At 41.6% G+C, this 24,688-nt stretch overlaps 1 protein-coding gene and 1 long non-coding RNA gene across 3 annotated transcripts in view; one reads left to right on the top strand and one right to left on the bottom strand.

The window, feature by feature from the left end:
* KIF16B (kinesin family member 16B) overlaps positions 1–24,688 on the top strand; it is a 1,684,060-nt gene that overhangs the window by 358,013 nt on the left and 1,301,359 nt on the right. The gene's annotated exons all lie outside the window — the stretch shown is intronic.
* LOC146821656 (uncharacterized) overlaps positions 13,196–24,688 on the bottom strand; it is a 44,635-nt gene continuing 33,142 nt past the window's right edge. Inside the window, exon 3 of the long non-coding RNA XR_014962750.1 lies at positions 13,196–13,277. This is a non-coding gene — a long non-coding RNA (uncharacterized LOC146821656). The remainder of the gene's footprint in view (positions 13,278–24,688) is intronic.

Below are 24,688 nucleotides of genomic sequence, written 5' to 3'. Positions count from 1 at the left end.
ATATCAGTTGTGAGAACATTAGACTTGATGTACAAAGCCATGTTGTTGTCACAGTGCCTGTAATCACGGACCGAAAAATGGATTGTTATATACTAAACCCATTTTTCAATTCAATTAGATGTTACTGAATTGAAAAGTGGGTTTAGGAACACATATTTAACACATCGATATTTTGAAGAGGCGTTTTTAGGACGTCCATTCAAAATAGCGATTCGTTAAGGCATGTATCAATGTTTTGCAACTCAAGTCTGATCACAAAACTTTGCAATATTACCCACATCCCAAAGGAGGTATTAACCCATATGCACATGGAAAGGAATCCCCTTGAGACTCCTTTCCCTTTGTAAATATTTTAAAAAGGTTTGTTTGAGAGTAGGCAGTGATCCACAGGACCACTGCCATCTCTCAAATAAAAAAAGTATTTTAAATGCGGCTCTTTTCCATTTAAAATAAACGGGCTGCATTAAAAAAATTGTTGACTTTATTTAAAATGCGATCACAGACATGGTGGTCTATGGACCCGAGCAGGCCACCATCCCTGTGATGCCATCCAATAGTAGTGAGTCACAATTTACAATCTACCTTATGGATATTGCTGAAGTAGGTCGGAATAAGACCTACTACGATTTGGAATTGTGTGAACCAATTTATTACTACTACAGTTTGTAAAATTCCTTTCCACTCGCAAAAATTCAGTGTGCAATTTGCAGCCACTTTTTGCAAATAGAAATTTCATACATCAGGTCCATTGTTCTAAAAACCTTTGTGGGAGTGTTTTGTGAAATGCTGATTCAGCACTGCCCGATCTTTCAAGGCCCTTAGTCCTAGATGGCTATCAACTGATATTACAAGATGAGGAGATAATGGTCTGTCATTTTGTTTTACTATATAGGAACCTCAGTGATTCTGTCTCATTTATGGGTTCTAATGACTGCTCTTATCAGTGCTTCTGATGCACATGAGAAAACTAGCAACTTGTGATTTCCACACTAGAAATAAATCAGTACGTCATCTTCAAAATTTCACTGCTGAGATTTGTATTCGCTCACCGAATTTTAGAGCAGTGTCAAGTCTGAAAACGCAAAATATCACCGAATTTTAGAACACTGTCAAGTCTGAAAAAGCAAAATAATCCTCATTCACGAATTGAATCTTCATCTAATCGTCTTTTGCCTAAGTTTCTGAACTAAATATATGCTTTGTAACCATTTGTGAAAGTCACTAACAATTTCAACAGACCGACAGATGGATAACATTTCACAAAGAGTGGCGGACAGTGAATAATGAAAAGTATTATCTGATGGCTGGCGATGACCCTCCACTTCTCCACTTATGGTTTCCCGCCCAACCATTGTATTGCTCTTGGTGCTGATAAAGCTTTGCAGGACGGGGACCAACTCCAACATTTGAGGACAGGTGACCAAATCCTCCAAGCCCTGTTTGGGTCCGGTTAAACCAGCATCAAGGACTGCAGTTTGAGTCATGTTGTGCTGGATGGAGGCCTTTGAGTGAAAGTACAACTGGGAAAAAATCACCATCTAAGAAAAAAACGTAAAACCTAGATCCTTCATGACGTTATTTACACAGTATACAGATTCAATGTAGGTAGTTGTTCCTGCATAAGTGAGAAAAGTATTAGTTTGGTCCTGACACAATATTACTGAGATTTTAGCAGGGTCACTGCCGACAGGAAGAGAGAAGAAATTCCCTAAATCCAGCTTTAAAGCAATGAAAGATCACAAATGTTCTTCTGAACTCTGTTGCAGAAATTATATTTTTGAGTCAGGCATTGAAATGAGACCTTTCAATTTGGTGCTGATTGAGATGATCAGTTAACTATTGTTTATTATGGTATATATAGTATATTCTACTATCTGAAAAAAAAACCAAGCTGAATAAACAAGTACTGAAGAGGCTCACTATAGAATGGTCGAGTAGGGCTTGGGCATACAGGATGCGTACTAAGCTGGGCAAAGCAGTTTTGGTTAAGCGTGAAATGCCAAATAAATCTATCTGCACGCAAATGTGCAGAGAAATGCGCAGCACAGAGTGGAGTTAAAAACAAATGCCTTGATGGAGGAGGAAAAGCAGGTTAATATGGACAGTATTCTGGATAATGAAAAGACAGTCGGAGAGTACTGGGGATACATCTGGGCTTCACACGCTTGATACGTCTGAAGTAGACGCTCAAGATGCCCAAGCGATCAGAAATAGAGATACAGATCCTGCGGAAAGTAGTAACTCGGACTGTCTCAAACTATTTCCGCTCTTCCGAGATCAGCAGAAACTGTTTTGTGAACCTCCAGCAACATTACATTTTACTGCATCCATCGATAAGGGGGCCTCTCCCCAACTCATAGTTTCAAGTTCCAGCCAACAGTCTGAACAGGCTAACAAAAACCTCTAGTAATATAACCGCGTCTCAGGTGATCCATCCAATAGGATCATCATCATCAGGTCTTCTCTCACCAAGGGAAAATAGCATAGAAACTATAGTAGAAACTGCACCAGGAGAGGGAGTAAATAAGAAGGGGGATCTGAATCCGCTATTCAAGCTGAGATAGAAGGACGAGAGAAGGAGAACAGCTCAGTTAAAGACATGCCAATAACAATGTTAGGTGAGATCAGAAAACTGAAAATGTCTCAAGTGCATGAGATTGCCACATTATACGAGCGGCTTACTAAACTGGAGGAGATCATATCCAATACACCGAAAAGAATAAATGAAGCTGAGGATCGCATCTCAGAATTAGAGGAAAAATTGACTTCAATACAACAAGAGTTGTCTACAATGGAAAAAAGTAACAAGGGAGATGGATCTCAAGATGCAGGACATGGAAAACTAGAATAGGTGGTGTCATCTTCGACTGGTCAGTATACCGGAAGGAACGGAAGGCACCCAGATTCCATAATGGACTGAGACACTCCTAAAGAAAGCCATACCATAACTTGAGGGGGATTTAACAATCACTAGGGCTCACAGAGTCCCTGCCCATAGACAAACAAACACATAATATCCCCACACAATTTTACTAATCTTTGCTGACTATCGAGTTAAGGAACAAATCTTAAGTACTGCAATCGCCAGGAGAACCTTTTCTACTGCAGAGATCTCGCATTTCAAGATTTATTCGGACATGTCAGCAGTAACAGCGCATCGAAGGAAAGAGTTTGGCTGAATGATAGATTTATTTAAGGAGAAGGGGGCCCAGGCTTGAATAGCCCAACAATCTAATCTCAAAGTTCATATTCAGCGACAATTTTTTCTATATTCAGATGTTCAAGAAGCTGTCAGCGTTACTGAAATTGTCTAGCAGTTCAAAAGTATCACTGGCTGAAGTAAAAATAGGAATCAGAGGGGTCAATACCAGTTAGGTGTATTAAACGTCTTCAGGGGATGGGAGGGGAGAGGTGGAGTACAGGAAGGATGCACTACCATGGCATCCAGAGTCCATTGGGGGGGGTGGGGGGGGACGTGGGCAATCTGTCTTTCAGGTGGGGGGGTTGGGGAATGTCATAGGTAAAAGAAGTTGAAATGTAGCCAAGTGGTAGGTTCCAAGAAAGTGGTTTATTGTATCCAGTTACAGTTGAGGATAGATGGTAAGTAAGATGATAGATAGCTGTAACGTAGCCCCACCAGGAGCAGCCTCCCTGCTGCTCAGCCTGCATCCACCAACTGGCACTCCACACGTAACCAAGCAACCATGCATTCCGTGACATCACCACACATTCCAACACTCATCCTGGTTGAGCAGCAGGGAAGATGTAAGTGAAAGAAAGGAGAGGCGACAATCATGTCACAACATATCCCCTTTCCTTACACCAACAAAAGGCAATAGCATGAACAAAGATACTTATCCAAGATAAAAAATAAAAGCACAGAACGTTACATGTAAAAATACAAAATGTAAGTTCAACAAATTGGAAATACAGAAAGATAAAAGAAAGTAACAGTTACTAATATATAGCATCATCACATGATATACCTCACTTTAAAATGTCCTAAAATGCAATAAAGCATTATATGAGTTGATAAAACAATGAATTCTGAAGAATCACTAAATCATGAAAAGAATAACCCTGAGCACTCACTCATCCCCTTTTCTCAAAAGAGAAGGAAGTACGCCACACACAATATTGTACGCTTGACATGAACTAGCGTATAAAGGCAACATACGTAACAATCTTGTACACCTGACGTCTCAGGCACTCATGGAAAATTATGCAACAGGCATGACTTAACCTCACCGGTAATGCACACAGTACACCATAGATACTAAAGCAAACCAAACCAATCAACGTTGTACACCTGATAGGACAGAAATGTCTCAGGTAAACCACAATACAATTCTAGGGAAGACAACCCAATTGCTCGTAAAAGGCGCTGTACATCTGATAAGACGAAGAATCTCAGGCAAAAATTCAGAACAGATAGACTACCCGGTAAACTCAATAACATATACCCTACACAGTACACCTGAAAGAACCAATAGTCTCAGGCAAGACACTTCAGAGAACACGACCCTTCACGCAGCACAGGAATGTAAACCGTAAAACTTAGTATCAAGCACACATGTCTACGTAGTAACAGGGAATAGGACCCAACTCACAAAGAAATTAAGCACCCACACACAGGAAAATACGAAAAAGACTAAAAGACCAGACAAAGATCATTAAATTCACCATACATAACAATGCATAGATTCTACTAATGCAGAAACATAAGAACTATGAAACTTTAAACTGTGTCAATTGGTGAAGACATTAGAAAATACCCAGCAAGAGCTAGGTTTGAAACGTGTGATAACTCCAATAGGATGGCGTAACAAAACCATGAATCCAGTGAGCGATATCTCACTCGAAACGATAGAGAACAACAACTGCTCCAGTCGGATAGGGAAAAAGGTACTGAGGTACAACAAATCCAGCAAGGCTGTAGGTCCAAACCAAGACGTGAAGGAGAAGACTTCAAGTTACATTTGATGTAACCGTAGAGAATGCCAAATCACAGCATCAACAGGATTCAGTTTCAACACCGAGAACAGTATGCTGTATGAAATAAAACTGAACCGTAAAGTCTCACCCAAACTTCATATGGCAGAACAAATGGAACGATTTCACAACCAAATTCCACACAGAGTATCTAGAAGAAGAGAAGTTCTCCATCGTCGTGATGACGTACGCTACAGCGGCTAAAGTTGGAAGAAATACGCGATACCAGCACTTATTTATCAAGTAATCCACATAACATTGGGACAAGCCGGTATTGCTGCCTTTTGGCTGAAAACCAAAATGGAGGCATGTAGGAATGGAGAGCGCCGGGTGGTTCACGGTGGTTGTGTGCTCCCTCGAAATTGCGGAACACCACGTCACAAGAAAGCATGGCAACGTCTGAGGGAGGCAGAGGAGCTTCACGCGACACCACACAGACAAGGTGAGCGCGCTCTGGCCATGGTCTCGCAAAGTGCAGGCAATTCAAATGCCGCTAAGAGAAACGGCAAACGGCCTGCACTTCACTACAATGCCCAAAAGACACTCACCACTGTGTAGTAAATGCCGCCACTGGCTCCTCCAAAGCGCTTGTCCAAACACCGATTTTTGACAGCGTTAACACCACGTAACATTAAATTTGTAATGCTTATTAAGCACACAGCCAGTCTCAGTAGCAGGAGCGTTTTGAAATACACGACCAGTATCTGGAAACGAAGTCAGATCACAAATGTGCACTTCCCAATTACACATACGAGTTTGTAGAAACACAATGGGGCAAACAGGAATCCAATTTCACGTTGTAACCAGACGTTCAGTTAGAAAGAAAATCAAACGACCCCAAAAAACTGTCCAGTTGGAAAGGAAACTTCAGTTTCAGTAGAGTTTGAGGAAATACAACTGGAAATGTAGCTGTAGTTGTTGGAAAAGCTAGTCAGTCTACTGATGGAAGGAAAAAATAAACGCAGCAGACAGACTGTCAAGTTGTCAAAGACACTGGTAGGGCGTTAAGTTACCTTCAAACTTGAATTTCTTGTGGTTGCAGTATATTAGGTAGTGTTAGATTTGGGGGTCTCTAGTTGGTATAGGTAGGTACCTGTGGCAAATAGGGACCCTTGCGTCTAGTCAGGGTAAGGGGGTACACTCCTAAAATAACCCCTGCTCACCCCCTTGGTAGCTTGGCACGAGCAGACAGGCTTATCTCAGAGGCTGTGTGTAAAGCATTTGTGAACACATACAGTAATCAAGTGACAACACTACAGATGGACACCACACCAGTTTTATATCAAAAATAAGTATTCTTTATATAGGCTTATCACAAGACCACAAACGACACAAATCCACAATACTGTTACTTTAAAATGGTAGAAATTAGCTTAGTTCTCTTAAGATGGTAAATGCGACACTCAGAGTTCAATGTACCTTAAGATGTGACACGCAGGGCAACAAAAGTGTTGCAAGAATGGTGATGCGTTGAAGATCCGGTGCAAATAAAGATGGCGCTTTCTTCTTGATGCAACACGCTTCCCGGTGATGCAGTGGCGTCTTCTGCGACGTCGATCGTCTTCTCCAGTGATGAGCCGCGACAGGCCCTGCGACACGCTTCCCAGTGATGCGGCAGCGTCTGCTGCGACGTTGATCCTCTTCTTCTGGCGATGCGAGCCGCATCGGTGGACCTGCGATGACTCAACGATTCTTCTGCGACACGCTTCCCGGTGATGCGGCGGCGTCTGCTGCAACGTCGATCCTCTTCTCCGGTGATGCGAGGCGCTTCGTGTTGTGAAGCGGCAGCGGCAATTGGGCGACACGCTTCTTGTTCTTGAGACGCGCTTCCAGCTCCTTGCGACACGCAAGTCCTCATAGTCCAGCACGACTGCAGGCACTTCAAAAGAACTCTTTGGGAGCTGGTGGGTGAAGTCTGTTGGCCCTGAGACTTCAGCAGGAGGCAAGCTCTTTGCCAAGCCCTTGGAGATCCTTCACAAGTTGAATAAAAGTGCACACAAAGTCCTTTCTCCTTTCTTTGGCAGTAAGGCAACCACTGCAGGCCAATCCCCCGAGCAGCACTTCAGCTTAGGGATAGTCTCTCCTTAGTTTCTTCTGGTTCTACCCCTCAGCAAAGGTGTCCTAAAGTGATCTAAAGTTCTGGGGTCTGGGTCCCCTTTTTATACACAGTTGCTCTTTGTTCTCTGAAGGCAGAGAGGCCTTTGCCTAGTCCAAACCAGTTCTGGTCAGTCGTGGAGTACTATGTTGACATGTCTCTGCCCTGCACTGTGAAAGGAAAGAAGGAGTCATCAGACGCACCACAGGAGGTGTAGCCAGCATTGTGGAGGGAAAGCACAGCCCTATTCAGGTCCCAGGTGCAACTCCTCCCACCCATCTACATGGAGATCTCTCTATTCAGCCCTGTGCTGACACACCCTGTCTCCGGGAATTCCCCAGCCCCCTGGAATTCCCCAGCCCCTGTCACTCAAACTCCAGACAAGGAATACATAACCTAGCAGAGGCAGGTTTGGATGGTTAGACAAGAAAATACCTACGTTCTAAAAGTGGTATTTTCAAACACAGAATGTTAAAACTAACTTCACTAAAAGATGTATTTTATCATTCTGAGTTCAGGCATACTAAACTCTAATTTCTACCATGTTCCCTGAGTCAGTTAGGATTATTAGATGTAATAATCAAACTGCCCATTCTGGCCTATGGGGAACAGGTAGCCTTGCAATAGCGAAAAACTAAAATGGCTGTAATTCACTATTAGGACATGCCACACACATCAGGGCATGTCCTACCTTCTACTTACAATACACCCTGCCCTTGGGCCTACCACAGGGGTGTTTGATATGAAGAAAAGGGAAGGTTTAGGGACTGGCAAGTGGGTGCACTTGCCCAGTCAGCATGGCAGTACCGGACTGCACACAGGCTCTGCAATGGCAGGCCTTAACTTTTACAGGCTGCATCTGTGGGTGGCACAACCAGTGCTGCAAGCCCACCAGCAGCATTTGGATTACCAGCCCTGGACACTCCTGGTGCACTGTACTAGGGTCTGACAGGTAAACCAAACCAGCCAATCATGGAATCACTAATCCATACATCAATTTACAACGGAGAGCATATGCACTTTAGCACTGGTCAGCAGTGGTAAAGTGCCCAGAGTCATAAAACCGCCAACAGGTCAGAAAAAATATAGGAGGAAGGCAAAAAGTTCAGGGATGACCCTGCAAAAAGGGCCAAGTCCAACAGGTAGGTTCCTTGGTTTGCATCCCATCCTCCTCTCCAATGTCGTAGGGAAAAAAAGTTCAAATGTTGCCAAGTGGTAGGTTCCAAGAAAGTGGTTTATTGTATCCAGTTACAGTTGAGGATAGATGGTAAGTAAGATGATAGATAGCTGTAACGTAGCCCCACCAGGAGCAGCCTCCCTGCTGCTCAGCCTGCAACCACCAACTAGCACTCCACACGTAACCAAGCAACCATGCATTCCGTGACATCACCACACATTTCAACACTCATCCTGGTTGTGCAGCAGAGAAGATGTAAGTGAAAGAAAGGAGAGGCGACATTCCAGTCACAACAGGGGGGAGTAAGGTGGTGGGGGATTCAGGGGTGTTGCAAAATGAAAAAGGAGAGTTTTTAGATAAACATAGTAATAAGATAAAGTCAGCACGAATAAGGGAAAGAGAAGGGCAAACCAATGGTAGATGACCTAGAGTTTAAGCCCAAGGGTGATAAAAAGAAGTATAAGGAAATCGGCACTTAAGTAATGAGAAAAGGGGAATTTTCTCCAAATTACAATGCTGGTCACTTAATGCACTTTAGACTATATCATAGTAGGTATATCCCTGGCACAGGCATGTGGGGATTGAACGTTGCACAAGACACATTTTGATAAAATGCTCTTTAGTATGAGGCCTCGGATAAGGATTAAAAAAAATGCTGAAAAGCATTGGAACATTTCAGATTTGCATGGATTGTCATTTAATGCACTTTAAATTATATTATTATATATATGGTTTTGAAATAGATAATATGGAGCATTATGCACAGGACACTTTTGAGACTATTCATTTAGCTAATTACATAAGTAAGAATGTTAGATAAAGAAAAGTTGAGAGTAATATCCTTAAATATCAATGGACTTAATAATAGATGGAAAACTCAGGCAGTAGAAAGCTGGTTAAGGGGACATACTCCAGAAGTTATATTACTGCGGGAAACTCATTTTAAGAATACTAACAATTTGTGTAAAATTCTCCAAAATTGGGCCGGATTTCAATGCCAATCAAATGCGAGCTGTGCACAAAAAGGGGTGGCATATATCGGCAAGCACATTCCTTTTCAGATAAAGGCTTTGCAGACGTACTCCGGGGGAAGGTGGGCATTTATTAATGGGAGTTTGAATGTATCGAAAATAACTAGTGCAACATTTTATGCCCCAATCTTTGATTGCCCTCTTCCACGATTAGAACTAAAACAGGCTTTGACCAATATTTCGGGCCAAGTTATTTTAAGGGGTGATTTGAATTTTCTCCGAGATCCATCGATAGATTCATCGGCTACAGCTCTAAGAAAAAACAAACTGCTTTTGCCTTAGCAAATTGTAAAAGAGAACTAAACCTGATTGATCCATGGAGTGCTCAGCACCCCAAGAAACAGGATTTTTCATGCGTTTCAGTAAAGTATAATACCGCTTCCAGAATAGATTATTTCTTAATCTTACACGGGTTGAAATTTACCACTCACGAATATATTCCAAATGCTTTTTCAGATCGTGCAATGGTTAAGATGGATGGTGCTTGAATTGGCATTGAGAGAACGTCCAGAAGGTGCTCCTTTAATAAAATCAATTTGGAGAGCGTAGAATGGTGCGTAGAAGTCTCAGAAAAGATCATAAATTACTTTGAGACCAATATTGGTACCTCCCAGATAGAGATTGTCTGGGAAGCCTTTAAGGATACTCTCAGAGGATACATTACATCAAAAGAGATTCCACAACAGAAGGAGAAAAATATGAAAAGAAGGGACTTAGAAGCCAGATTAGAGCTAGCGAATAGAAAATATTTACAAATCGAAATGCTGTTACAAAACAAGCATTTAAGCAAGCTAAATTAAATATGCAGGAATTCTATCATGCACAGGGTACTATTGCTAACACTGCCTTTCGCCAGAGGGTCTATGAAGAGAGTGAATGTACGGGAACACTCTTGGCATGGAAGGCTAAAAATCGACAGGTGAACAGTAGAATCACATATCTGACAGACACCGACTCAAAAGAGCAGATAACTTACTACTGAGATTGGTAAGGCGTTTTTAAAAAAATTATGAAAAAAATATATCAATCAGATCAGCAGAGTGTGGCCAATTACCTTAGTGTGTTCCTAGACAAACTCCATATTCCATAACGAATGAACAAAGTCAAATGCTGTTATCTGAATTTTTACTAGAGGAAATAGTCATAAATTCAGCAGCCCATGGTAAATCGCCTGGGGAAGATGGCCTACCAATTGAAATCTATAAAAAAAATTGCTCCAATATTAAATCCACAAATACTAAAGCTAGCTAATCATATTTTAAAGGGTGGAAGGCCTCCGTCATCCTTCGTACCACAGTGATAGTTAGTTTTGTAAAGAAAGATAAGAACCCGGAAAACATAAAGTCTTATTGGCCTATAAGTTTACTAAATGTAGATTATAACATTTTTACAAAACTGTTAGCAAATAGACTAAATAGGATTATAGATTCAATTGCCCATAGTGATTAATGTGGTTTTGTGGCAGGCAGACAGCTTTTTAGCAATACACATTTTTTAATAGAAGTTTTGGATTATATGTTGCAGAATAAAATTCCGGCCCAGGTCATGTTTTCTGACGCCAAGAAGGCTTTTGATCTGGTGTCCTGGGAAAGTCTGTTTCTAATACTTGAAAGATTCTGGTTCTCAAATGTTATGCAAATAATATCTTGTTTATATAAGGACGCTGAGGCACAAATAATCATTTATTTTAACAATTTCGGCCGATGTAAAGTGTATAAAGGCACCCAACAGCGATGTCCTATTTCTCCAATACTTTTTGCTTTGTTTATAGAACCACTGGCTATTGCCATTAGGCAAAAAGCAACAATATCAGCCCCATTGCAAGGTATGACAAATATAAAATTAAACCAGGGGAGAATATACAGAAGGATATTTTTGAAATATTCAGCGAATTTCAAGCATTGGGTGGATACAGAATAAAAAACGCCAAGACCGACATTTTACTCTGCAATTGCTCACAGGATACCTTAATACAGGAATTTCAATTATTAATGAATACAAAACCAAAGCTATATCTGGGGATATTTCTCTCTGAGAATGTGAACGATGTATATATCCTAAATGATGCTCCTTTAATGCAAAAGATTAAGTGCCTATTTACAAAATGAAATCAATTAACCATCTCAATAATGGGTCGTGTCGGTTTAATCCGCATGTCAATTTTACCTTTGTTTAACTTTTTCTTTTCCGCAATCCCTTACGCATTACAAGTGTCATATTTTAAAGAAATAGATATGTTATTCTAATCCTTTATATGGGCAAATAAGATTCCGAGATTGGCACTAGCCACTTTATGTAAATCAACCAAGGAATGTGGTTTGGCCCTCCCAAATTTCAGAGAATATTATTAAGCAAATTTTGCACACAATATTTATAGATTTTTTACTAGTACACTACACACAGAAAAAAAATTATGTTTACATTTTTGAAGGAATACAAAATACAAGACCTAATGAGAACAACAGAAAACCCCCAAAAAGTCCAATGCAAGGTCTTAAAATGGTCTTTAAAGCAAAACACACAAATGTTTAAGTTTTATGATATACTGATGATAATTGGCTCAACACAACTTGCAGATTTATATATGGGGGAACACTGGCAGCTTGTTTTGATTCCAGCATATTAATGAAATGGGAAGAGTGGCAATACTACGGTGGCAGACTTTATTATTTTTGTATGGAAAAGCTGGGTAGAGATAGAAAGTGTGTTAAACTGCTTTGAAGACCTACTTAAATGGTCTTTTCGCCAAATTAAAAACTTAAGAAAAAAATATAGATCTCATTGTATTGTCCCAAAATTAGATCTTACGGATGCCCTTTTAACAACAATCATGTTGGCTTTATGTATGTTAATGTGTAGTTTTTTATTTTTTTTCACATCTAAAAAATGGCATCTTAATTTGAAGGCTATTTGGGTAAATATGCAATAAGTGATTCTGAGTATGTTAAAGATCTGTGTTAGATGTTTCTGAATTATGTTGAAAATGTATTCTTTGGTGTAAAATGCAGGCCGGTCATAACATTGCAGATAAAACATACAAGTATTTTTTTCTTAAGGAGCTCTCTTTAATAAAAACTAATTATTAAAAAAAACAAAAAATAGGAGCTCAACAAATGACTAAGGCCCTAATTATGAGTTTGATTGTCCGATGGACTGCCGAACCTGTAGTGGCTGTGCGGCCACTGCGCACCTGTGGTCCTTCTGCCATATTGCGACTTTGGTGGTTGGACCGCCACAGGACTGCTGCGACCTCCGGGGATCCATCATCCTGCCGCAGTGTTGCAGCTGTCAGAGGCTGCAGTATGCTGACTGTGCCGATGCGGCTTCGTTGAGCATATTACAAGTTTCCTCACTACGACCCTATCCGCGGCGGTGAGCCGTCCATGGAAAGGGTGGTGGTGAAGCAACTTGGGGCCCCCACATGGGGGTGCATTCAGGGGGGCACATTTTATGTCCCCCTGCATGTTTGCACCCCCAGTTCCTGCACAGGGAGAAATGCACGACATGGTGCATTTCTCCCTGTGCAGGAATGTGCTGTGGCGCTCCCACGGCACTGCCTTTCTATGGTTCTCCTTTGAGCCTTAGTAAGAAACTACCGTGGGACTGCCACAGAAGGACCGCCTGCTAGGATTAAACTTGTAATCCGGCGGGCGGTCTGAATAAGGGTTTGGGGTTATTCAAAGCATAGAGAGAGGTAGCACACTTGTATTTTTAGATAATTATTCATGTTTCGTTTTTAGAAATTCCCAGTCCTGTATGGAAATACAGAGGGCTAGCTGTACAGAGTTAATGTTAAGTTATATTCATTTAACAAACTCTAAGGCAAGTTACTTACGGGATCTCTTTATTTTAGAGATGCACGACTGTCTGCAGACCTGATGTGATGAGGCAAAGTGGAGCACTGATATGTCTGTCTTTTGCCTGTTCTCCCAGTCCTTTTTCCCTGCTACCACTGGCCTCCATTTCCTGGTGTATGTGGTCTCTGATGGGGGAAGTAAGAAATGCAAAAGGGCATTACATTCGTTAGATCTTGCGCACAAGGTTAGAGCAAACCTAACAAGAAACAATTTTCCCACTGCTTCACCCCATTCAAAGTATAAACGTTGGTGAAGAAACATAATATTGGCAAAACAGGAGTGATTAAAAGCCATGATTGAAACGCAGCAAATATTTGTGATTCACAGGAATCTTGGTATTCTCGTAACAGATGTTGGTTGTGGCCAGTCAAGTGCACCTGCTACTTTTTATAAATGTATTTCATGGATGTGGTGTGGAAGAATAAATCTTGACTTTTCTAGAAGTTATATGTACATTAGATATTTCTCCAGGATGTCAAATAGATGGTTATTTTGTCATTTTTGCAGGACATCCATTCCATGGCTCTTGTATTTATCTTCATTATTGGAATAATTAAGAATATCATATATATATAAATGAAGATAAATCAGTTTGTCTAGTCCCTCAAGTTGATGAAGTGTTAGAAACTGCTGTGGCATTCCAAAAACCATATAACAATGTATACTTATTGACCTTCTCTGGGGTGAGCTGAACATGAGTGCAAGTACCCATAGGTTTCACTGTGGTTTGAATAGGCAGAGATATTGTCTTAACTCTATGGCTATTAACCATGTGGTTAAACATTGATTTGCCAACATAGCTACTGCTGCTTTCAGTTGTACCTTAGTTAAGATTTTGACAACATAGGCCAATATTTTCCCTGCTGTATCTATAGTATTTGGGTGTCAAGAAACAATTGTCTGTAGTATGTCGTGTTGCACAAACGCCAAGTGCCGGCAGCACTCACCCACAGCCACATAGTTGACCCTCAAACGCAACTCTTCAGTACACCACTGGACCTGTGGAAGACTTTGGAGTACTTCTGTTCTGCTTTGTAAAATTAACTGCTACTCTGCTGCCGGAGTGAGAAGGATTGGACCTGCATCTTGAACACAGAACCACAAGAGTGACTCCAAGGGCTTGATCCTTGGATCTCAACTACCCCCCTCCACAATGGGTTCGCTGCTGAGAACAATCGGACTACCTCAACTACCTCGACTACCCCCTTACTCTTTTCTCCCCCATTTCGCCATCCACTAACTTCCTGACAGGGTTTAGTGTATTGGGGCTGGGTGGGTGCACTCTGGCAGTTCAGGCTGGACTGTTCCCAAGAGGCACAGGGTCAAGACTGATTTGCATATGGCCATGTCTGAACTGGGGTGGCGTGGTGAGCAAAATAATGATGGATTAAACCCAGGGGGTGAATGTTTTGCCAATGTGCAACATTCCGTCCATCTTGTGTGTTTTGGGTGCACTCTGAGAGTGCTAGAAAGTCTGCACTGGGGGCACTTTTGGTGTCCCTGTGCATAGTCCAGCTCAAACCAGTTCTGGGAGCCATTGGCTCCTGCTCTGGCGCGAAACTGGACAAAGGACATGGGTGTAGTCACCCCTCTGTCCTGCCCCTCCCCAAGGATGGTCCACAGAATCCGTCCAACCCCTTCCCATGAGTATAAAGTGGGTTACCTGACTACAGGACTTTAGATTTTACCTGGACAAGATTCTGCTAAGAAGAAACCAAGTACTTTGACTGCCTGCACGACGCTGGACGACTGAAGAATCTCCCTTGGAGTAAAAGAGTTACTCCCCTGCCAAAGCAGGCACCTAAATGCATCTGACCGGTTTGCTTCTCCTGAGCTTCTGAGGACTCCGAAGATTTCAGCAACACAGGAGTTGGATTCCCGAAGGTCCCTGAGGTCGATCTGCCCTCTCACCGATTCTGAGACCAGTATCCCTTGTGGGGACTGTGCAAGCCAAACCCCTGTGCACCGCGTACATTTGCAGTTGCATATGCTTGTGCATTGGACTCCGTGTAGTCCTGACCCCCGAGCAGTAATTGCACTGAATATTTCCGGCCTCCACTCACCGAGTGTCCTATGGGCTGGTACTTTGCAAACTTGCTTGAGGTCTCCTCGCGATCCCTGGTCCGTTGGCCTGTGGGTCCCGGCGAGGGTCACCTTGTTTGTTCTTGGGCTTACCTGGTTGGTCCAGACGTGCCCTGACTCTTCATTGCTTGGAGAGTCCCCTGGACCTTGCTGGCCCACACCGTTACCCGTTTCCTCTGACCGTGTGGGCTGCCTTTGCCAAGGCTTTTTGGTGCTCCAGCCAGACATTGACCCCTCAGCACTCGACATCCTTTGTGAGACAGCTCACCTCCGGATCCTGGTCGTCCTCGACATCTCCTAGTCCTCGTGGCTGCAGAGTCAAGCAACCCTTCTTCACACTGAAGCACCGGACATCGGTGGGCATTCGACTACCGAGCCCCTGGTCACCTGAAGTGACCCAGACTCTGTCCCCTCTGCTTTCAGGTCCCTCTCAGCTTGAATCGAGGCTTGGATTCAACCGGACACTCTTCACCTTCCTGGCAGCAGTACTTCTTTGCAGCTCTCCATTGAAAGCGAATAAGGTTTCCGACACCACTTGACCCCTATGCACCCGGCTCCTCTGAGATAGGTAACACAGGTACCTCGGTGTTCACTGGTGGGTTGGCCTTAGAACCTCCTGTGTTCCAAAGGGTTTGCTCGAAGTCCTCGTAGAAGTGTCCTTCAACTGTAAATTTGCAACCAAGACTTTCCCATAGAGTTGTACGGAGCACGTGGTCGTGGTTCCTCACTGCACCCGTCCTCCGTGGGCTCCCTGTGTCACTCCTCTGGGTGGTTCCTTGGGGTCCCAGCGATTCTACGTGCTCTAGGCACTGTGTTTGGTCCAGTTGTTGTTATACCATTTTTTTAGTATATGGTTGGGTCTCCCCCTGGAGCCCGGTGTGTATTGTGTTATTTATAAATGTTCTATTGATTCAGTATTGTGTACTTTGTGCCCTAGTCTCACATAGAGACTAGTAGAGAGTGTTATATTAATAAATACATATTTTAACTTCTGTGTGGGTCTCCTTTCATTTAGGAGGTGATATTCTGGTAAAACAAGCTGCTTTACAGTCCTTCAAGATTAAGCCTGAAGGCTGCTCTCCATAGCTACCACTAGGGTAGCTTTCAATAAGGTTCTTTGACCTCATACATCATAAGGGTTGTGTGGACTGTACAGGGTGCCCACTTTAATTGGTGAACCGCATATACCAGGCCACCTTCTCGCACCCCCATCTTAGGATACATGGATGATACTCCAAAAAATAATGCGTCTTGGGACTCCTTCTCACTACCAGATGATGACGAACTATTTAAAATGATAACCACTCAAAGAGCTCAGATCCTCTGTGCTTCCATTCTGCTCTAAAATGGTTCATGAATCTCTCACACCGGCTTTATTCCTGACTGTCTCAAAATTGGACAAGTCACCCCCATCCCAAAGAAGCTTAATGCAGCATTATCTGACCCTAACAACTTCCGGCAAATCTCTACTAGCATGACCTTAACGAAGCTGCTTGAGAAATGTGTTCGCAAACAACTCTGTAATCACATAGATTAGTTTCAACTCCTGGACCAATTCCAATTGGGTTTCAGGGCCGGACACAGTACAGAAACTGCCCTAATACACATCGTAGAGGACGCCTTGAGATTACTTGACCAGAACAAACTCTGCCTTCTCATGCTACTCGACCTCTCATCGGCATTCGACGCAGTCAAACATGATAACCTAATTCATCTCTTCGGGAAAAAGATAGGGCTATCCGGTCCAGTTTTAACTTGGTTTGCCTCATTCCTTCACAACAGAACACAAAGAATCAAAATCAAACACTTTCTAACAGTACGACGATTCCAATAGGAGTGCGTGCCCCAGGGATCTGCACTCTCTCCCACGCATTTTAACCTACTTATGGGACCCCTCACCGAAATTCTGAAGTGCGCAAACATCCAATACCACATGTATGCCGATGACACTCAACTATACCTTAAAATCTCATCACCTGATGACATCAAAACTCTTAACTCTGTTCTGCTGAAAACCCAACATTGGCTAACTCATAATCACATTATGCTAAATGCACTCAAGACAGATTTCCTCCTGATTGCTCCCCATAATCACTAAACCCGTATTCAAGACTGGCTCAAACTACTAACGGCTCTCAACGGCACTCCTCACGTTGTGGACTCCACTAAATCTTTAGGCGTAACTCTGGACAAACACCTGAATATCCAAAACCCCATCAGTGCAACCACCAAAAGAGCCAATCACCAACTCAACACATTGAGAGAACTCAAACCTTTCTTACTGATGGATGACATGCAGTTAGCAGTCCAATCCCTAGTCCTCTACCGTCTCGACTGTGGAATTGCTACCTAAAGCCTGACTGACCCCGCTGAGAGCTACATTGAACTCAGCAGCCAGACTCATCACAGGATCTCGAAAACAAGATCACATCACACCTGATTTATCTAAACTTAATTGGCTCACTATTGAAGCAAGGATGCAGTTCAAGATAGCCTGCCTGATGCACAAAGCACTCCATTATAACACTCCAATGTACCTGGCAAATAAATTCGAACTATCTGGTCTAAACCAGACACTAAGAAGCTCAAGCACTCTTAGACTGAAACTGCATAAATTCAAGGATAAGAAAACTTACAACCGCGCCGCGCCTTCTTCGACCTCGCACCAAGAATATGGAATACTCTTCCCCCAGAAATCAGAACTAACCCCTCTATCCTCATTCAAAAAAGAAGCAAAAGGGCTGTTCTTGAAAACCTGCCTGCAACTATAGACTTGAAATCCCCAAACTAACTTTTGTGCATGCTTTACAGCCAGGATCTATCTACCTCTCAACCATATTTAACTTTTGTCTCCGTATAGCTATGTTATATCTATGTTGTTCACCCTGTGTCTGCTTAACTTCTTTTATTTACATGTACAGCGCTCTGATACCTGGCATGGGTCATGGTCGCGCTCTATAAACTTTTCCAATAAAATAAATAAATAAGGGGTAATTGGATGGCCTCCTGATCAGAACCTCAGAGACAGAAAAGGCTCCAATCACCTTAAACCCAGCACCTGGATTCTGTCTGCTGTGAGTCTTGCCCCCCCCAAAGGGTGTGCCAGTCCTGGACCCTTGGACGTGGGCCTGAAGGTGCTTTACCGGTCCAGCTGTGGTCTCTAGGGCTGAACTGTTGTAGTGAGATGCGTTGTCTCTCAGCCTCGCATCGGAACCACTGCAGCAAGAAGCATCCAAGACGAAGGACCCCGCAGTTCCTCGTAAAAGCTGCTGGGTGATGCATCCTCTGTGCAGGACCTTGCATCACAGTGCAGAGCTCCTCAGAACCGCTGCTTCGCAACACATCCTTGACTCAGGACCTCGCTGCTGACGCTGCACAGCACGTCCTCGATGTGGTTCCTCGAAATGCAACCTGGATGTAAGGTTCTTTGTTCAACTGGCCTAACTTGGTTCGAGTATCCGACCTGTCCTTCATCGCAGTTGATCTGAACTTGTGACTTTGTCCTAGTCCGATGGGGCCAGATAACCACAGCTGGCGCTTTGTGCCTTTTAGCGACTGTTTTAACCTAAATCTTTAGAATTGAATATCTCCAGTTCTACTGATTGTTTTTTGTTGTTGTGTTTTTACTTTATTACCATTTGAAGTGCTGCATAAATACTTTACACATTTCCTTTAAGTTAAGCCAGCCTGCTTTTGTGCCAAGCTACCAGAGGGTTAGGCACAGGTTATTTTGAGATTTACTTGAGTTTCACTCTGACAAGAATAGTGGATTCTGCTTGAGTATGGTTTTACCCCCATCAACCAGTAACTCAGTTTCCTATATCTACATTTTTGTTTAGAAGTAGATGACACCCAAGTAGAGTGCATTACCATACTCCAGTCTAGTAGCGGTGAAGGTAATGACTAAGAAAATATGCAAAGGGGAGAACATTACAGCTTTCTCAATGGGTGGCGCTATACTGTCAAAGAAGAATGGCCGCATGGTGCTTTTGGATGATAGATGAGTCACAAAATGCTATGCCGAGCCCCACCAACAGCACTATCTGCCCCTCAGTCATTTAAGCATTTCTGACTTTCTCTGTTAACTTAACCTTTGGTGTCAATGCTGTCCTAAACTTGAAATCAATCCTGAATTCATCCTTTGCATCCAGATGGGGTTAAACCCAGATTGTATATTGCATTGAGTTCCAGAGTCAGTCTTGAACTCATAACTTTTTCTTGCAAGTTATATTGTATACTGATCTGGATTTGGAATCTTGCTTGGAATCCGGCAAGTATTCTGTGTTCAGAATTCCAGGTTATTCCTCAAGCATCAAAGGATGCAGCTGTTTTGCTATGTGTATGCAGATGAGTGGGTTTTGCTGCACCGATCGGAGGGAGCTGCTCAGGTAGAATCTGGATGCTGAAGGTAGGCCAGGGAGAAGAGCTGCTCCTGCCTGGATCAAACGGCTGTTACCAAGCGTCCTCCCTGGCATCATAAAATCGAATAGTCCAAGATTGCTACTGCTAGATATCCAGTCCATTCAGGAGTTGGGCTGCTCTTGTGAGAGTTCATTCAAGGGCAATGCTTCAGGGGGGTTGTTTGGGGTGTTACACCCCCCTTATAAATCTATTTTCTGATAGTTTGGTACAGGTGCTTTCAGTCTGGCATTGTGAGATGTCCGTCGGATTTCACCAGTGATTTTTACATATACACAACAAACGTACACACTCTCTCCCTCTCGGTTTTGAAAGTCCTCCGAATTTTGGTTATTTGACTAAATATTGTCTTCTCTCTTACTACTTCTACAGTCCGCATTATTTTCCCTTTCCACTGCCCCTTCGGGCCCTCTCATATACCCTTGCCCTGGTTGTTGGAAAATTTAAATCTCCCCCATCTTGCTGACCAAGCTACGTCCCTAAGTTTAGTTGACCTTCTGTGTGTTTTTCGTTCATACTTCAAATTACAACAATGTTAGTGTGAGGAGCATAACCGTACTTGAGCTTGCCCAGGCACATTATTATAGTTTAGAGATGCTTTTTCCTTGTACCAACATTACTAGTCTTGGTGTTTTGCACAATAAAACCCAGACACAACAGCTTTGTCAGGTGTAGGAGTGTAGGCATGCTGTCCGCTGCATAATCTGCTAAATGGATGGGATTATAACTAGAGAAATGAATCAAGGCTGTCCTCTTTTCTTTTTAATTTAGCCCTTGAACCATTTGTGTCCGAAATAAGGCAGAATCAGTCCATCATGGGTTTCATCTCAACCTCTTTGCAAATTAAACTAGCAGCTTATGCTGATGATGTTCTTCTGTTTCTCTCTCACCCTCAAGATTCCCTGTCGGCCTTTTTTAACGAAGTTCAATCATATTCCTCGGTCTCGGGCTACAGATTAAATAATGATAAATGTGAAATCTTACCCCTAACTAAATATACTTTTAAAGATGATTTTTCTATTTCTAATTTTACTTGGAACCCTCTTCACATCAAATCCCTTGATATATGGTTCACTCCCTCCATTAAAAGTTGAATTCCTCTCAATTTCAATAAATGCATTGCAAAGCTCAGCTCCCTCACATCTAAATGGCACCCTCTTTATCTATCATGGTGGGGTCGTCTAGACACTATTAAAATGATGTTAGCGCCTATTGTCCTCTATCTTATCTCTAATATTCCCCTACCCATTTCTACGAAATGGTTCCAAAATATTAACTCCATTCTCACCTCTTTTCTATGGCAGAATAAAAAATCGAGGATGTCCATATTAAAATTGTCGCGTCCTCAATATGAAGGTGGTGTTCGCTTCCCTGAATTTCCCAAATATCATAAAGCCTTTTTATTACGACATATTTCCAAGTGGCTCTCTGACCCCTCTTCTTTTTTAGGTTTAGAAAGAGTTTATTGGATACAATTATAAAGCACAGCAGTAATACAGCATAGTATATAGCAATAATAAAATGAAGAATATGCTGTATATAATAAAGAAATAAGAAATAGGAAGGAAAGAGAGAAAAGGAGGAGAAGAGAGGGAGTAGAAAGATAAAGATAACCTATAGTGATACAATTGAAAATATTATTCAAAAATAAAACATGTATAACATACTAATCTCACTACTACAGACTTAAGTATATATTGAGAAGAAACACAGAGTATAATAATACTAATTAATTAACCTAAATTTAGGGAGGCTTGGAAACTTCTTCTATGGCTGGAATATGAGACGGTAATGAGTGAGCAGACATATCTAGAAAATTGGTAACGGGCAGCCATAATAAGTCACGTTTAATGGCCAGCGTAATCGGATGAACATAAGCTCTATCCAATCTGTTCTTATAACAGACACCATACCACCAGGCTTGAAAAGAAACATTTGAAGCATTTTTCCACGATTTAGTGATTTGTTGAAAAGCAACAGCTATAAGTAAGTCAATGATGAGGGTATTGAGGGAAGTGGAAGAGGACCAAATGTCCGCAACACTACCTAGAAAAATGAGAAAGGGAAAAAGGGACGTGTGTGAAATATCTTGTTAATTTGGTGCCAAACTTTAGTCCAAAATTGATGAATAACTGGACATTGAAACAACATATGATTAAGATCTGCAATAGGAGCTGGACATGACCAACAGGTAGAGGGAGAGAGAGGATTAATCTGATGCAGTTTGGCTGGGGTAATTAAAAGTCTATTATATATAAAAAAATAGTGTTTGCGTGGTGTTTGCCACCCTAGAGGATTTCCTCAGTTTATTCCAAATTTTATCCCATATTAAAGTGGAAAAGGAAGTGTTCAAATCAGATTCCCAACTAGACTCAACTGCAGATTTATCCCGAGTTTGACCAACAAGTCTCAATTTATTGTAAATTTGAGAGGCTGAAGTGTTCAATGTTAGAAACGAAACCTGGACCGGAGAAGGAATGTTTTGTGCGAAAGAAGTCGTGAGATTATCATAAGAACTTTGAGCAGCCCGGGTCAATAATATATATTTAGAATGAAATGAAGAGGGAAGGAAATAATGCTTTTGTAATATGGGAAAAGGTATGCAGGTATCACCTAGAAACAGTTGATGAGTCCATTTAAGACCAGAATGGAACCAGTCCTTCCAAAAAAAAGTCCGGTTCTTGATCTTAATATGATTGTTATACCAAATTGGAGACTGCAAGAAACGATTTCGGTCATCCAAACCATCGAGCATAAGAGGATGAAAAGTTTTACGAGTATGTTTAAGGATGGGAAGAGAGAATTTTTGGGGAGTACTAGACATGGAGAAAAATTCATCAAATGAGAGTGGAGAAATGAAGGAAGATTCAAGATCTACCCATAAAGGTAAGGATAACAAATCATTTGCATTCTGAGATAGTAATGAAGCGGAATTCTTAAGAAAGAAGGAAGTATGGTATGACGCAAAATCGGGGAAATTAACTCCACCTAAATTTTTAGGTTGTTTAAGTTTGTAAAAAGACATCCTAGCTTTTTTGTTCTGCCACAAAAATTTTGATAAAATAGTATATATTTTTTTGTACCAGGATTTAGGGATGTTAACAGGAAGATTAGATAAAAAGAATAAGATTATAGGAACCAACATCATTTTTACAGAGTCTAGTCTACCCCACCAAGATAAAAACAAGGGGTGCCATTGCGCTGTGGAATTGGTTAAAGTTGACTGAAGGTTCTTAAGATTAAGTGATATAGTCTCCTTAATGGAAGGAGTGAACCATAAACCTAAGTATTTTATCTTAGTAGGGCTCCAGTGAAAAGAAGAAGATACAAAATCAGAATGGTAACAATATTTATTTAATGGAAGAATTTCACATTTATCTACATTGAGTTTGTATCCTGAGACTGAAGAAAAGGTGGAAACTTCTGAAAGAAAGGCCGGTAAAGAGGTTTGAGGATTAGATATAAATAAAAGAATATCATCGGCATAAGCCGAGAGTTTTAGATGTGTATCGCCATAAGGAAAACCAGTAATAGTTTTGTTCATCCGGATTTTAGTTAAAAAACGTTCTAGAGACAAAATAAATAGAAGGGGAGAAAGAGGACAACCTTGCCTGACACCCCTGAGCAGTGGGAAAGAAGAAGAAACAAGTCCATTAGCTAAAATAAATGAGCGTGGAAAAGAGTAAAGTAACGAAATATATGAAAGAAATTTAGGACCAAAACCAAACCAAGTAAGAGTCGAAAAGATAAACTGCCAATTAACCCTATCAAAGGCTTTCTCAGCATCTAAAGCCACAGCTGCTAACGAAGATTTATGAGAATGAGATTTACTAAGTACGTTGAAAAAGAGACGGTGTTATCAGAGAGATGGCGACCTTTAATGAAACCACATTGCTCTTTACCGATTAGTTGAGGCAGAATATTATCTAGACGAAGTGCAAGAATCTTCGCAAACATTTTATAGTCCAAATTGATTAATGAGATAGGTCTATAATTTTTACATAGTGAATGATCTTTACCTTCTTTAGGAAGGAGACAAATCAGAGCTTCTTGAAAAGACCAACCAGATCTCTGAGAAGTTATAAAGAACAAGAATAAATTAAGTAATTTGGGAACAAGTAGCTTGGAGAAGTGGGTATAAAATTCTATAGTAAAACCGTCAGGCCCCGGAGCTTTCCCCTTTTTAAGGGACTGAATAGCTCGGAGGATGTCTTTAGTGTGAATATCAGATTCTAGAGAGGAGAAGTCCACATCTAAAGAAGAAGGTGGAGGGATAGAGGCCAAATATTGATCGATATCAGATGAGAGGGGTGGAGATTCGGGAGTATATAGTGTTTTGTAAAAATTGGAGAATTCTAAAAGAATGTCTTCGTCTTTATGGAAAACGGAATTAGATGAGGATATAATAGACTCAATTTTAGTACGCTCCTTTTTGATTTTAAGATAATTAGCAAGGAGATTACCAGACTTATTCTGTGCACTATAGAATTTAGCGCTAGATTTAAGTAAATATAAATTTGCAGATTCAGTCGAAAGTTTATTAAAGGAAAGCTTGGCCTTAATTAGCTCCTCTAAGGTAGACTGACTTTTTGTTAGATAATAACGGTGTTCCAAATTTTTAATTTGTGAATTAAGTGACTGAGATGAAAGAGAAGCTGCACGACGCTTTCGAGCAACAAAGGAAATGATAAAATCTCTTGAAGCGGCCTTAAAGGAATCCCATACAATCTGAGGGGACAATTAGGGAGATTCATTTTCCTTAAAAAATAAGGAAGCAAAATCAAGAAAGGCTGGTGTGAACTTAGGGTCTAATAAAAGAGAATTATTAAATCTCCAGCGTTTAGTACCAGTAATGGGAGGGAGTAGATCTAAACTTAAGGTCACCGGGGCGTGATCAGAAATTAGAATAGAGCCTATGTCTGAGTGAGAAATGCGCTGAAGTAGAGCCCTAGAAATAAAGAGATAGTCTATTCGGGATTGTGAAGAATGAGCAGGTGAATAATAAGTGTACTCCTGTAGAGTAGGATGACAAAGC

This window comes from Triturus cristatus, chromosome 6, assembly GCF_964204655.1.
Source record: "Triturus cristatus chromosome 6, aTriCri1.1, whole genome shotgun sequence".
Classification (NCBI taxonomy): domain Eukaryota; kingdom Metazoa; phylum Chordata; class Amphibia; order Caudata; family Salamandridae; genus Triturus; species Triturus cristatus.
This window is presented reverse-complemented; position numbering and strand designations above follow the sequence as displayed.